Consider the following 17,746-nt stretch of genomic DNA (forward strand, 5'->3'; position numbering starts at 1 on the left):
TGGGACCAGAGAGGAATTGGATTGGATAGGAGATAATTGAGGAGAGGCAGAGGAGTTATGATGCCACATTTATAAAGGGTAGCTACAAAAGTTTAATGAGGTAGCTAGCACAAGATGATGATGATGATGGGTTTAAGAAGGGGTAACTTTGGAGGTGTCTATTTCCAAAGCACCCGCGATATTGGAAGTTAAATCACCCAAAATGGGTTGAAACTTGAACCGCAATCTCATTGGAGAATTTCAGTGAGATGGACCAACTTCAACTTCCTCATAAAATAAAGACAGAAAAAGAGCCAAAATTAGGAAAAGGATTATCTATACCAAAAGACCCCCACCCCTTTCTTATCTACAACATATATATAAAAAATGGAGCATATCTTCATCATTGACATGGTTAGATAAACAAATAGAATAAATAAAAAATAACGAAATGATTAGAAGCAGACACTAGCGATGTGATGGAAAATTTGGATTAGGAGATGATGGTGTGTGACTGCAATATTTGAGCATTAAGAGGCACATGGATTATTGAGCAAGGTAACCGTTGTTGTATTGTTGTATATTATTTTGAGGTACTAGAGGAATATCTTGTGCACGCAAAAAAGATACGAAAATACGTGATGGTTGTACGCGGAAGCATTCCTTAATTACGAAGCAGATTTGACAGAAAAGAAAGAAGGTCTTATTAACAAACAACAACTCATCCATTTCCCACGCAACGTTCTTCTTTTTCTTACCAATTCTCTTGAAATGCAGCCAAAGATTGAGGCCCAAACATAATCTAAGAATCAATCATTGTGATCCTCTCTATGGGGCTATGTCACATTCTCAAAGCTCCATTGCTTAAGGTATCGTTAATATTTTAATATTTAACATGAAGAAGAGAATAACTCGTTTGGGAAACAACTCATTCCTGCATCTTATCACTAATAAATACATACTTTTTTATTTCAATATTTCAAAGTCTATTACGACCCTTTACTACCTACTATTCCCGGTCACACTCAAACAAACTAAACTACTCATTATTTAAATTAGTTTAATTTGGTTATTTAGTAGCTTCCATTTGAGTTGACTCTAAAAACTTTGAGTTCCATTTATAGTTATTTCCATTAATAACATATTAACTATCTGTTTTTTGATGAAATGTCTATCTTTGCTTAGATCTAAAATGTACTTTCGATTTCTTCTGAATTTTGATCCACCACATGAAAAGGAAATGAGTTAACAAATCAACAACAACCAAACCATCAATTATTAAACCTAATATTTATATTGGAATCTAGTTGGTAGCGGTAGGTTTACTGTGGAAGAAAATTTCAGTGACGTATGTACACCAAATAATAATGATAGGTTTGGTTCTAGAACATTGTTTTTAAACACCACATATGAAATCACCAACGATCACTATTTCGAATTAAGTCAAACATCATCACTGTAAAATACCTACTAAGTCATTTTCTTTTTAAAGTAAAAAATATAAATACGAAATATATATTCAACAGTAGTACTAAATTTAATCAGCAATAATTAATATTATATAAAGTAAAAAATTAAAATTATTTGGCATTATTTCTTTAAGACTAAAAAAGACATCACAATGTAATAATATATCAGTTTCGTTTTATAAAGAAAAACAATAAATTGATCAAAATACTTTGTCGAATCTTATATTTATTCGAAAAACTCAATTAGCTTATCATATTTTTATTAATATCAATTGAGTTCTTACTTTTTAAAATATGTTATAATTAAATATTTTTTGTTAATATTGATAATATTAAATATCTGATATGTGCCAGTTTGTAATTTTTTTATATATTGTATTTTACTTCTTAATTTAAAAAAATAATATCACATATCAAGTTAAGATTGTGTCATATGTCAAGTTTTGTGTGAATCTCAATTCAATTTAGTTTCAATCTTTTTAAAAAATAAATACAACATTTAATTTTTAAATGTTATATTTATATTTTATTTAAATTGTGTTTTAAATGTATTTGTGTTAATAATTTATTACATCCTATTTTAATATTATTTTTTATTTAAATTTATATTTAAAATATTTGTGTAATATTATTTATCAATAATTTTTATACAAATGTTAAAATTGATTAAAATAAAAGTTTTATAAATTCAAATGTAAAATTTTAAAACAATTTTATAACAATTTAAGACAAATATATTTAAAATTGTTTAAAAAAATAAATAAATTTTGATATAAAATATAAATTTGAAATAGACTTAATGTTATAATAAATATTTAATAAATATATTAATTTTAATAAAAAATTCATTAAAATATCTGTATAAAAGTTAAATTTGTCCAAGATAATCAACTTGTTCAATTTTTTTTGAAAAAATAAGACTTAGATAAATCAAAACAAGATTAAATTGAGAATAGACATTGACGTCACATAACATTAATTTAAATGTTTTAAAGGATTTAAAAAATTAAAAAAAATACAAATTAACACGTAACAAATGTTTAACATTATTTCATTAACAAAAATAACTTGTTACACATTAAAAAAATAATATAACGAAAAGATTAATAAATTACTCCTGTAATTGATTGATAGTTTATATATAACATATTTATATACAATTAGAACGTGATCGATTTAGTTTTTAGTTTTCTAATTTTTGGTATAAAAATTTGAATATCTTTATAATATGTTTAGATCATGTAATTTAAAATAGTAATTCATATTTAGTGATTTTTTTATAGTAAAATATATTATTTGAAAGATAAAACAAAACAAAAATATAATTTATAAATTTTTAAAAACTGTTTCAAATAATTAAAAATATGATATCTGAAATGTATTAAAAAAATAAAATTCTACTATTAATCCTTTTTTTTCTTTATATATGCACTGAAAAAATTATTTTATAAATATTATTTGAATATTCTAATTTCATTACTAATTTTCTGTAAAATTAAATTTTAATATTTTATATTTTTAAATATCTTAAAAAAATTATCTTAAAAAAATAATTATTTTATTCAATCAAGAAAATTAAAACATAAAATATTTTAATTATTCTATCCAAAATATATTTAAAAAATTAAAATAGTTGAATTCCGAATACATTTTACTTTTTTGGAGTTATGATAATATTTCATCCAAACACAATCTTGAATTAGAAATAATCATGATATTAATTTTCCGATTGTGTGGATATAAGAAAAAATTTTAATTAAGTTACATTAAATTTTAAATTAAAATATTATATGCACCCACTTCTTTTTCTTTTAAAAAATGTTACTTTAGTTAACTTCTTTTCCAAGTCAAATATCTCCTTACTTGAATAATCTCTCTTCTCTAATCATAAGGTCCCAATGGTTTTTAAGGAATAAAAGGATGTTTTAGGAGAAACACCCTTATGCAACAATAAGTGTTGAGAGGGAAGGAGTATAAGTTTTGCCACGGTGATGGTTACAAAGGTTTTGGTATTGATGAAGAAATTCCAAGAATATTTTTTTATTAAAAACAACAATAAAAAAAATCAATGTTAAATACTGATAAAAGTAAAGACATGGAGTTTGACATCGCACAAAGAGAAATCCTAATAATCTTACGAAATTAACAGTGTAGATTAGTTTATTTTCGAGGGAAATTAATTTCTCGTTCAATAATATAGAAAACACAGAAGTAAAATAAAACAAAAACAATAAAGGCACATGGAACCTTCCCATTAAAAAAAAAACAGAAAAAAAAAGGGAAAAGATAAGAGTTTGGGAGGGCTTTGTGGTCTGAAAAGAACCTGTGAAACTCCCACTTGTGCACAGAACAACGAGGCATAATTCTTGGAATAGAGTTCGGAAGGTTTTATAGAAAGAAGTGACACGTGCCGTGTTCTGAGATTGGAGAACAAAAACACCGTACGAGAAACACACAGGTTTCCTTGGTAGGAAAGTTCTGCATGTGGTTAATCAATAACAACTACATGGTTCACAAATTCTATGTTAATATGGCTAAGTCATTTTGTTTTCTTACATAACCAAACCCTTCCCAAAAAATCATAACATAGGAAAATATGTGTTCAAACTTTCTTTCTTCACTATTTATATATATGTGTAGCCTTAGTCCATGAATGAAAAGGCATGTAGTAGGATATTGTTCCAAAAAGCAAAGCTTGCAAATCAGCAACAAACATGGTTGTGCTGCTTAAAATAGAGGCACCATTATTGGTGTCTATGAATATAGTACATAAGGATATAGAATGATGAGGATAATATAAAATTTTTGCTGTTTTTTTTTTCTCTTAAGAAAAGTTTTTTTTTCATCAAGTGCCCTGATTTGTACACTTATGAAGGGATGTTATTAGTAATGCCCATGTGGCCTAACATTTTTGTTTGTTTAAACAACATCAAGAAAAGTAAGACAATAATATAAAAAGAGACAGAGAGAAAGACTATAATATCTTTAGGTCTGTGTATATATGGATAAATTTATAGAAATTGAATTTTTGTGACTCTGATTAATTTGAACGAGTAGATTATGACAATATAATTTTTTGGTCAAAGAAAAGAACGAAGAATTGGAGAATTGGCCAAAGAAATGCTAAAGTTGAATTTTCCCTTTGAGATGTGGAAGACTCTGATCTAGGGTAATTTTCAAAAGTCAACTATTTGATGTATATGTAATAACCAAGTGTCATAAATTTATATAAAAATCCTCAGAAGAATTATTCTCTAATAAAAAGGATTGTGCATTTGATGGCGCTAATAATGAAAACATGGAATTAATTTTATGAATCCACATTAAAAAAAACATCAATGCTCTGATTAGAAATAAAAAGGTAGGAATCATTCTTAAAGTGAGAAGTGCAGACACTATCTCCTGGGATATCAAATCTATATACATGCAGTTATGAAAAAAAAAATCACACGAACCAATATTTATGGGTAAAATTTGTAATTATTTATAGATAAAATTTGTAATTCATATTAAATGAATATGTATGAATAAGGAGAATATATATTTAATCATATTTTTTTATGGTTTGGATAGTATCATGCTAATGTAGTGCATACCAAGTCATCATTGTTAATAAATTTTGTTTGAATACCTTTTTTAAAAATTAACAAATAAAAATAAAACTATTAATGATTAAAAAATAGTTTAAAATTTGATTTTAAATATTTATATTTTTTATTAAACGAATGAAATTAGTTTTTTTTCATTTATATTTAGTACTATTAAAATTTATTTATTTAAAAAAATTATTTGTATTAATAAACTATTCCAGAATTTATTTAGTTACTCATTGTTAATAAATTTATTTCATGATTTTTGTTACAAAATTTTTTCCATAACTTCAATATAAAGTTTAGTAATATTTGTAATTAATTTTATTGAAATAACTATTTTTTAATTGTATATTTTATTTTTATTTCTATAACAAAATAAAAACATAGGTGCCTATAGCCCTCTGTTTCAATTATTAATATTTAAAAAAAAAATCTTATATAATGTATATAATTCATTTATTTCATTTATCATTTATAATGTTTAAAATCACAATGGAAAGCTAATATCTACTATACCTTGTCATAAAGTTAAAACAGTATATATATATTGAAATAAATATATAAAGTAATTCAACATGACAAATAATATATATTTTGATTTATTCATACATTCAACATTGGAGTTTTGTTAAAATAAACTAGTATCGCAAATGTGAAAACACATACCCCATACCACCTTTGATTTTGTTAGTTAGTTGGTTACACACTCAGAATTATATCTATATAAAGTAATTTATTAAATAAAAAAAAGTAATATCTTTTTTTTAAGTTATTATTAAATTTAATAAAACTTGTAAATAAACAGTGAAAACATGTGCATGATATCCAAGTACAAGGTTTTGAAATGGAAGCAGAATTTGACTTCTTTATATTGGATTCACAAACAGGAAAACAGAGACCGAGACAAATTCCAAAACCACAGACACGGATAAAGCTAGCTACCCACTCTGACTTAAAAGTACCAATTTAGTTTACTCATTCCCACATCCCACATCGGATGAAAACTATGGGTTTTAAAAAAACTTTGCGCATTAACTTGAAAAAAAAAATCTCATTTCACACCACTTTCTCAGTCCCCATTTCATGTACATTCGTTGACCAAATCTTTGAATTCTCACTTCGCACCAACTTTTTATAGAGCCTTCGCGTTAGTATTAGTATTTCGTTAAATTTGAAATTTTAATTTTTGATTCATTAAATGCAGCTCGTAGCATAGGGGAAAAAACCCACAAAGAATGTGTGTGAAGTAGGAACATGGTCACATATTTTGAAGGGAATTTACTAGGGAAGGTGTGTTTTGATTTGATTTTTTTATGGCTATGGAGGTAGGATTTGTTTTATGGCAGAAGGTAGCACCACGTATTTGGGGTAGCTAAAAAGAAAAGAAAAAGTTGAGGTGAACTTTAACATAAATTTGTGGGTGCACAAGGTAACCAAGTTTTGTGTCCACATTTGGTTGAGAATAGCCTATGATTCACAGCCACATATGCAGAAAAAGGAAAAACTAAAGAAAAAGAGGTGCTCCTTTGTCTGCGCAATCACTGTTCACAAAGCACTTTTACTTAACCCCACTTGTTTTATTCCCTCGAATCAATAATATATGTTCTGAAATGTTCACAGTGACAACTTCAATGGCCCAGTATCTATCTCTATATATCTATGGTTTTGGTTTTGTGGGGTTTATTTTCTCACCAAATCACCTTCTCTAAGCTTAATTCTATAGGGTTCAATGAATGGAATAAAGTTAAATGACATTAAGTTGATCTAACAGTTTGAGTTAGATGTACCTAATTTATTTGCCTAAATTTTGAGTTCCTATTTCCTACCTAAAGGTACCATGCAATGGAACAATGCAAGGAATCCCCTGGGGTCTGTGTTGTGGTTCACATTAATATTCTAGCGGTGTGGTAGATTTCTTGATGTGATGTTGAATCATCCTTCCTCTTCCACTCTTTCAACCATTTTCTTCATTCCTCTACACATCACCAACACCCTTTTTCTTATTGTTTTCTAGTCATTTTCTTCAATTTTGTAATTTTTAAAAAAGTTGTAACAGATGAGATTAGACTTTTAGCTTCTAGTACATGATCAGTCGGTTTGAGAGATACATTAAAATTCAACTTTTATTTTTTTTTTCTTTTAAGAATTAGAGTTGGTTTAAAAGTAATTTCAATAATATATAATAAAAATTAAATTTTAATAAAAATATCAATATATTATTTATATAAAAAATTAAATGGTCTTAATTTGGATAAAGATAAAATTGTTTCATTTAAAAAATTATTGAGACTAAATTAAATTAAAATAATAAATATTAGAGTAAATTCAATATAAGATACTAACGATATTTATTTAAACGTGAATAAATTTTTTTAAAATTAAAAATTAAAAAGTAAAGATAAAAAATTTGAAAAAAATACAAAGCGACACGTAACATACATTTTTCTTATCCTATTAACTATTTAATCATAGTTAGAAAAAAAAATTAAATTAAACAAATTAACAAAAATTTTAACTTGATTGAAAAATAAAGTTTCGGAAAACATTGAAAAAATAAAAACTAAAGTGATATTTAAGTCTTAAATTTTTTTTTTCTTCAACTATCAAATATTATTTTCAAATTCGGTTGTCATGAAAAAAGTGTTTTACATTAATTTATACTTTTTAAACTAAATATTTTATAATTTAATTAAAGACGAAACATAGTTTTTAATATTACTTTTAAAAAAACTTAGTTAACCCAATGAATAAATATTTTATATTTAATTTAGATAGCTTAGACTAAAAAATATTTAAGTCAAATTTTTTAACGAATAAATTTCACTTTTATAGCATTTGATAAATTTTAACTAACACTAAAACTAATATGTTAAATAGTATGTTGGTAACTCCCTTTGAATAATTCTTTTTTTTTCTGGTTGGTCTAGCTGGTTTCGATTCCAGCTTATTTAGAAATTTGAAAAAGTATGAAAAACTTGTGTTTCTGTGATGTAGAAACATTGAAACATTTTATGCGTATAAAATTATTTTCGTGTCTTCACGTGCATAATCACTTAAATTCTAAAATAATTGATCCTCGATGATTAGAATATTCGTTACCTACTACTACGAACTTAATTTATTGCATCTGTATTCACTTTCCAGCACAAAATAGAACAAAGAAAATTCTTAGTTTCTTTTACCTTTCAAAGCGCTATTATTCAAATAATAAATTCAAATACATTTACCCTGAGCCAGTAGATAATATAAAATAAAATTTGAATACGAAAAGAAAGAAAGTGTTGAAATTAACCAAAGTTTGGTGGAATATGAAAGGAAATTTCCTTACAAGTGAGCAGAGACATCTAAAATATGAACATGGTGTGAAAATAAAACAGAGAAACATAGTTTTTTCTTTTTTCTCAATCATTTGGCCACTTGTCCCTTTATTATGTTTTGTGTAACACCAATTATATGCCTTTAAGAATGAATGTTTTGACCTTGTTAATAGATTGGTTCAAAGTTAAATGGGCAAAACTCTGACACACTTGAAACCTTGACCAAGTTGATAGTGTTGTGTGTTGATGTTAGGCAAAGACCATGACTAGGACCTCGATCATCTTTATTTATTTTTTCGTTGAACAGGTCAAAATCAAAACGACAACTTCTCAAAATTTGCTGTTAATTATGAATGCTTGGTTGGCCATTGCCTAAACGACACACACTCATTTCATTCAACGATTTTATGCTTTTGAGGTTTAGCTTCAATAGTTTCCACTATATATATTTTTTTAAATCTTATATCAGGTAAACATAAAAGTACAAATTTTATCTTGATTTATAAGATTAAAATTGAGTTATTTAAAGTTTATTTTTTAACGTGATATCCGAATTACAAGTTAAAAGTTTTGTAAAGTTTATTGCTTAACCGTTTTTGCTTTAACAACCAGTGTTGCATAGTGCATGGCATGCATCATATGCAGAATCTTGGTCAAAATTCAAGTTATGCCTTTTGTTCCTTCCTTTCCGCTTTAAAGGTGAAAGGTTTTACTTGCTTCAAACTTCAAGGTCATTTTATTAAGTTTTCTGCACTATTAGCACTTCATTTGTCTACGGGCCTCAAAGTTAGTGAACGACTACTGTTACAAATTGGAGGAGAGTGTGAAAAAATAACATGAATTAGAAAGAAACACTCGTCGACAAGGGCTGTTTTCAAACCTCGGATGAATTTTATAATGTACAACGTTTTGTCAACTTTTTAAAACCTTAATCATTGAAGAAGACATATTTGGGTCTCTTTGAAATGCTAAATTAGTTGTTATTGTTACTAATGACGGTGTAATTTAAACAAAAACAGAAGTCAACAGGAAGATGAGGAAAAAAAAAGTAAGAAAATGTTGAGTGGCTTGGCCGTTTGGAGTCTTGGTCGTAAAGCATGCTTCGGAATTGGTTTGATGGGCACCGACAATGATTATAGTGTTAGCCTTTTAGGCTATAATCAATGGTCGGAGCAAGAAGTAGGAAGAATGAGATTGATTGCAGAAAAAGAGGAATACAGAGCCAAAAAGAAAAAGAAACTAATTTTTTTTAAAAAAAATAGATATAGGAAGAAAAAGTAGAATAAGTGGGCCTCAATATTTGTTGTGCTTGAAAATAAGGTTTGAATTGGTCTTAAGAGGTGAGTTTCTTTCTATACCTCCATAGTTTCAATAGGCACCCTCATGAATTTCCAAATTCTAAATTTACAGTTTTCATTTTTAGTTCCAAATTATTTAATACAAAGATGTTTTCAAATGTACGGTTCATAATACAAATTTGTATTTCAGAATACAAAATTGCACAACTATTTTTTAATTACATAATCTAGAATTTAAAATTTGTATTTCGAAATGTATATTATGAAGTATAAAATAAAAAATACATTTTAGATCGCATAATATAATTTTTTTTTTCAATAAAAAACATAATATGAAGAAGATGAAAAACCAAGGAGAAATCTGCAGTAAAAATAAGAAGATGAAGAGTGGGGAAAAAAATACAGGTGTAGGAAAAAGAAGATGAAAGTAGTAATATAAGCCTAAACAGGTCATTTTACTACTTGTAAGGAGGTACAAGCTATTGTTTTGGGCCGAAACATGAAATTAATTGTTGGCCCATGTTCAATAGTCCTTATTGTTTTCGTAATTATAAAAAAAATTTCCATTGGTCGGCCTGTTTTGTTGCACCCACACGAAGGCTATAATGGCTATTTACCCTCCTTCTATTACTTATGCACTCCCTGTCTTGTTTTTTATTTCTTCTAAATTATACTCAATTTTCTCTACCTCGTATAACCCTCCTCCTTCTTTACAAGGGATACACTCACTTCTTGTCCTCAGCTATGAATCCAGAAAACATTGAATGGAGGCAATAGCCTTTTTTTTTTTTTTTATTTATCAAAATTAAGATTGTAACACATGTTTGATGTGTTATTTATGTCAGTGAAGATTTGGAGTGATTAACTAATTTTGATGTGCAAACAAGACAACTTAGACATGAGTAAAATTCATAAAAAGAGAAAATGCTAGATTATTATATGTTCAGTGAGCACTGAAAACTCAAATAATATGCTATTTTCCAATTAGAGTATTTTTGGTCATCAAAAAAAAATACTAAAATAAAAATTAATACAATTGCAGTAAAGTTTACAAACGGGTGAACTATATAGTAATGGTGGACAAAAAATTCAATTTTTATGATCCAATCCACTTTTTCTATGATCCAATCCATTTAATATCTATTCTATTAAAAATCCAATCCATTTAAAATCCATTTTATTGGATTTGGATATCAATTTAATCTACATTTTATATATTTTATGGATTGAATATCCATTCTCGAAATCTAGATTTTCAAAATAGATAATCCAAAATATCCAATCCAAATTTTCACTTTATATTTTTTGTTAGGTTAGGTTAAAGGTTGAGACGGACTAGCCCAAATTTAGTCGTATTTAATTGAGTTGACATGCCCCTGTACAAAATTTGACCGAATTAGGCCAAATTCTGTCAAGTCGGTCCCGATCGAGATTTGACCCAGTTGATCCTGGACAAATTTGGAAATATTCAGCCAAATCTGTCAAATTCTTTGGTGTCAGCCCTATGGACACAAATTTGGATCCACATCCATTATTTGGATCCAAAATGGATGTAGATTAGATTTTCGATAAAGGTGATACCATAGAATTTAACATATTTTTTGTTGAGGCCAACGAGGCCAAATTTCAGCATGGCATGAAACTGGATGACTTTCGAAAGAATTTCGGTCGGGGATGACGTGACAAAATTTGGGCTAAGGTCGACTCGACAAAATTTTAGTCGAGATCGACTTGACTGGATTCGACTGAATTTCGGCCAGGGCTGATTTTGCCTAATACGATCGAATTTTGGCCAGAGCTGACTTGGCCAAATGTGGCCACATTTGGGTCAGGGTTGACTCCACTAAATTCGTCGGCCGGGACCGACTTGACTGAATATGGCCAATTTTCGATCACAACCGACTAAGTTGAATATAGTCAAATTTCGTTCGGGACTTAGTCGACCGAATACGGCTAAATTTGGGCAAGTGCCGACTTGACCAAATTTTTGTCATGACCAACTCGACTGAATTTGGCCAAATTTAGGTTAGAATCGACTCGCCTAAATATGACCAAATTTCGATAGCGATCAACTCTGCCGAATACGACCAAATTCAGGCCAGGACAAACTCGATCAAATTTTGGTTGAGGCCAACATGACCGAATTTTGACCGGAGCCAACTCGACTGAATTTTGGTCGAGGCCAACACGACAAAATTTTGACCGGAGCCAACTCGACTGAATTCGGCCGAATTTTAGTCATGGCCAACTCAGTTGAATACGACCCAATTTTGATCGTGACCGACTCATTTGAATACGGTCAAATTTCACCCTAGGTCGTCTCAACCAAATACGACCAAACCTCAATCGGGGCCAACTCGGCCAAATCTCAATCGGGGCCAACTCGATTGAATTCGACCAAATTTTGACTGGAGTCAACTGGCTGAATACAGCCAAATTTTGGTCGCGGTTGTCTCGGTCGAATACAGTCAAATTTTGTCTAGGTGGACTCAAGCCAATGCAGTCAAATTTGGGTCGGTGTGAACTCAACCGAATACTACCAAATTTTGTCCAAGATCAGTTGGGCCAAATTTCGATCGAGACCGACTTTACAGAATTTGGCCAAATTTTGTATAGGTCACGCCAACTCAATCAAATACGACTAAATTTGGACTAGTCGGTCTCAACTTTTAGCCTAACCTAACCAAAAATATAAACTGAAATTTTGGATTAGATATTTTGGATTATCCATTTTGAAAATCTAGATTTTGAGAATGGATATCCAATTCATAAAATATATAAAATATATATCAGATTGATATCCATATATAATAAAATGGATTTTAAATGAATTGAATTTTTAATAAAATAGATATTAAATGGATTAGATCATAGAAGAAATATATTGGATTATAAAAAATTGATTTTTTGCCCACCCTTGATTAGAATTTTGTGACACATCTCTTCGCATATTGAATGTCAGAATAGAAAATCAATAAAAAAATATTGTCTGCCAACATCTAAACACTTTTCTAAAATCATCAATGTAATGATAGGAAACATCTGTAAAAACTTCAAATTATTGTTGTTGCATAAGGTTAACTTTCCTATTTCCGGTAAAATAATGTTCTTTCTCTTCTTTCGATCAATAAGAAACTTGAAGAAGGATAAACAACAAAAAAGAACCTTAGCTATACTGCAACCAGTAAACCAAAGCACCATTATTTTATGAAAGAATCAAGTATTTCACTGCAATAATGTGAGACGTGAAACATGGGACGTGGAAGGTAAGACGTGGGCGTGATACGTGGGACATGCGACGTGCGACATGAGGCGTGAGACGTGAGACGTAGGACGTTGGACGTAAGACGACGTGGGACGTGAGACGAGAGACATGAGACGTGAGACATGGGACGTGAGATGTGAGACGTGGGACGTGAGACTCGGAACGTGAGACGTGGTACGTGAGACGTGAGACGTGAGACGTGAGACGTAGAACATGGAACGTGGTACGCAGGACGTGGGACGTGAGACGTAGGACATTCGACGTAAGACGTGGGACGACGTGAAACGTGAGACGTGGGACGACGTGGGACGTGGAACGTGAGACGTGAGACATGAGACTAAGGACGTGAGACATAAAACGTGAGACGTGAGACATGAGACGTGAGACGTGAGATGTGGTGTGGGACGTGGTGTGGGACGTGGGACGTGAGACGATGGATGTGAGACGTGGGACGTGAGGCGTGGGATATGGGACGTGAGACGTGGGACGTGAGACGTGGGACGTGGAACGTGGGACGTGAGAGACGTGGGACGTGGGACGTGGGACGTGAGAGACGTGGGACGTGGAACGTTAGACGTGAAAGACGTGCAACATGCGACGTGCGACGTGAGACGTGAGACGTCCGTATACACTAAACCTTCACAGTTATATTTATAAACTTTAAAGCTTACAATTTAATTGAAAATTTTAGAAGTTTAATAAAAGAATTATTAATGTAGCCATGAATTTGTACTAACAAATTTAAATTATACTCTTGTAAAAAATGTATTAATAAAAAGAGATTAAATACATATAAAATTGAAAGAATAAAAATATGAGGGTAAAAGTATTAATTAATGTTTATTTAACACATAAAAATAAAAATTGTAAGGATCACAACAATAATTTATATTTATTGAACTCTTAAATGAGCAAAAGGAAGCAGAGGATGATCTGAAAAGTTAAACTAAGGATAAGCAAAAAAACTAATTTTCATGATTCAATCCATTTTATTATGATCCAATCCATTTAATATTCATTTTATTAAAAATTCAATCCATTTTATTGAATTTGGATATCAATCTGATCTACATTTTATATATTTTATGGATTGTATATCCATACTCTAAATCTAGATTTTCAAAATGGATATTCCAAAATATCTAATTCAAATTTTCAGTTTATATTTTTGGTTAGTTTAGGCTAAAGGTTGAGATGGACTAGCCCAATTTTGTTGGTGTGACCCTATACAAAATTTGGCTGAATTAGGTCAAATTTTGTCAAGTCGGTCCCGATCAAAACTTGGCTCAGCTGGTCCTAGATAAAATTTGAAAGTAGTCGGTTGAGTTCACCCCGATCCAAATTTAAGTGCATTGGGCTGAGTAGACCTAGAAAAAATTTGACCGTATTCGGCCGAGACAACCGCGACCAAAAGTTGGCTCCAATCAAAATTCGATCGAATTCAATCGAGTTAGCCCCGATTTGGCTGAGTCGACCCTGACCCAAATTTGGTTGTATTCAGTTGAGACAGCCTAGGATGAAATTTTGCCGTATTCAAATGAGTCGGTCATGATCGAAATTTGGCCGTATTCAACTGAGTCGGCCACGATCGAAATTCGGTCAAATTCAGACGAGTCAGCTCCGGTCAAAATTCGATCGTGTTGGCCTCGACCAAAATTTGACCGAGTTGGTCCTGGCCTGAATTTCGTCGTATTCGGCAGACTTGATCACGACCGAAATTTGGTCATATTTAGGCGAGTCGGTCCTGACCTAAATTTGGCCAAATTCAGTCGTGTTGGTCATGACCAAAATTTGGTCGAGTCGGCACTAGCCCAAACTTAGCCGTATTCGGTCGAGTAAGTCCTGAACAAAATTTGACTATATTCAACTTAGTCGGCTGTGATAGAAAATTGGATATGTTCAGTCAAGTCGGTCCCGGTCGAAGAAGTTAGTAGAGTCAATCGTGACAAAATTTAACTGATCAAGCCCTGGCCCAAATGTGACCATATTTGGCTAAGTCGGCTTTGGCCAAAATTTGGTCGTATTAGGCAAAATCGGCCCTGGCCAAAATTCAGTTGAATCCAATCAAGTTGATCTCGACTGAAATTTTGTAGTCGACCTTGGCCCAAATTTGGTCACGTCGTCCCCGACCGAAATTCGTTCGAAAGTCATCAAAGTTCATCCCATGCTGAAATTTGGCCTCATTGGCCCCGATAAAAAATCTGTCAAATTCTATAGTGTCAGCCCTATGGACACAAGTTTTAAAAAATTTAATTTGAATTTATTTTATGAAAAATATATTTTGGATTTTGAACTTGATCCAAATATTTAGATCTGGATTTAAACTTAATCTAAATATTTGGATCTGGATTTTTAAAAAATCCAATATATTTTTTTTGAAAAAAAAAATTGGATCGAAAATCTAATCCAATTATTTGGATCCAAAATGGATGTGAATTGAATCATTAAAAATCTAATCCATGATCACCCGTACTATACAGGGTGCATTTGAATATTCGCATGTGAAATATGTTTTAGTGAAAAGAGAGGTGAGGGCCTTTTGAGGGAGAAAAATATTAGGCATGATAGAGAAAGAATAGAGTATACTTTGAAAGAAAAAGACGAAAGAGGACTGCATAAGTAAGAGGGAGAAGTGTCAATTAAAACGACCGTTACAGTAGCAGGGCCCCCAGTAAAGTATGCAATTTTAAGCCCAAATGAGTCTGGGCTAGAAGATCTTATGCTCAAGTCCAATTACTAACATTAGTTTTGCACCTTCTGTATAAAAAAACAATAAAATTCTTATTTTTGTAACACCTTCATTATTCTTTAAACATTTGTTTTGCACCATTTAACTTCATTATTCTTTCGGCTTTAGTTTTATACCCCACCTTTACCTTGTGTTTGGATGAAGCATTTCAACAATGTTTAGAAATTGAAATGTTTTGCATTTGAATTGCTTGCAATTAAATTCCATTCATTTTTTAAATAATTTGTTTGGATGAGGAAATTAAAATACCTTACATTTCAATTTCTTGTTTGGAAAAAAAAATTGAATTTATTGTGAGATAAAATTTAATTTTAACAATATTTATGTTAGGCTTAATTATGTTTTGAGTTCATGATAAATTTGGAAACCCGACGATCAAGAAGGGCCCGACGACACGGACGGATCCGACGACCCGGACGGGCTCGACGACCTGGACAGGTCTGACGACTCGGACGAGCCTTCCAAACCGTCGGGCCCATCTGGATCGTCGGGCTCGTCCAGATAGTTTGACTCGTCCAAGTCGTTGGGCCTGTTTGTGTCGTTGGGACCGTCCATGTCGTCGGGCCCGTCTGGATCGTCGGGCTTGACGGTTTGGAAGGGTCCGACCGGGTTGTCGGGCCCGTCCAGGTCGTTAGACCCTTCTAGGTTGTCGGGCTCGTCCGGGTCGTCGGACTCGACGGTTTGGAAGCGCCCGTTCGGGTCAACGGGCAGTCCGTGTCGTAGGGCCCATCCAGGTCGTCAGGCTCTTCCGGGTCGTCGGGCCCGTTTGGATTTTCGGGCCTGTCAGATCGTTGGTCTTGTCCGGATAGTATGCTTCATCCGAGTCGTCGGGCCATTCTGGGTCGTCAGGCCTGTCCGGGTCGACGGACGGGCTCGTCTGGATCATCGAGCCCATTTAGGTCGTCGAACCCGTTTGGTTCGTCGTGCCCGTTTGGATCGTCGGGCCCGTTGGGTTTGTCTGGGTCGTCGAACCCGTTTGGATCGTCGAGCCCATTCGGGTCGTTGGACCCGTTTGGGTCGTCGGCCCTGTTTGAGTCGTCGGACCCGTCTGGATCATCGAGCCCATTCGGGTTGTCGGACCCGTCTGAATCGTCGGTCCCGTTTGTGTCACCGGGCCTACCAAAGAGTTTAGAATGTGAGGTTGAGTGAGAAGAATTTTAAATTCCACCTATTTTGAGGGCATTTGAATTTCTATTAATTTAGCTAATTGAAATTCCTCAAAAAAATGCTTGCATTTGAAATGCTTTTTAATTTTTGTATCCAAACAAAGCACTTCATTACAAAGAAATCTAAATTCTTCAAAAAAATGAATTACTTCATTAAAATGCTCTATCCAAACACACTCTTATTTTTCCTTTCATTAAACATTTTACATGTTTTTTTGTATTTTCTACCGTATATTTTCTATGGAAAAAATAATATAATACCCTCACAATTTAATTTCTATAATAAATATGTTTTTTTTTTATCAAACTTGATATCAATACTCACGTTTTCCATCAACGTATCAAAGCAATACACAATATCATGAGTTGTCAAATATTGAGTTTTTTTTTTTTTAATTGTTATTAGGTACCGAATGAGTTAAAAAAAATTAAGGGTTAAATATGTTTTTCGTCCCTTAATTTTCAGTAAATTTTGGAATCCATTTTGAAATTTTGGACTAATTTAATATTTCATCTTTCGAAATATGTGGATTTAGTCATTTTAATCAAATTTTGTTAGGTTTATTTGATGTTTCGTACGCATTGCATAAATGTATTTGAGTTGTGTATACTGTTTGACACATTTTTGCTTTAATGTTAAGTCAGATACTGTTATGGAAGGTGCTTGAACTGTCAAATAAACTTAACAAAATTTGATTAAAAGGACTAAATTCACGTATTTTGAGATATGAAAGACTAAATTGGTCCAAAGTTTCGAAATAGACTAATTCTAAAATTCACTAAAAGTTAAGGAACAAAAAAACATATTCAACTCAAAAATTAATTAAGACTTTTAATTGTTTAACTTTAATGTTAAGTCAGATACTGTTATGGAAGGTGCTTGAACTGTCAAATAAACTTAACAAAATTT

The sequence above is a fragment of the Vigna unguiculata genome, chromosome 2 (genome assembly GCF_004118075.2).
Source record: "Vigna unguiculata cultivar IT97K-499-35 chromosome 2, ASM411807v1, whole genome shotgun sequence".
Taxonomy (NCBI): domain Eukaryota; kingdom Viridiplantae; phylum Streptophyta; class Magnoliopsida; order Fabales; family Fabaceae; genus Vigna; species Vigna unguiculata.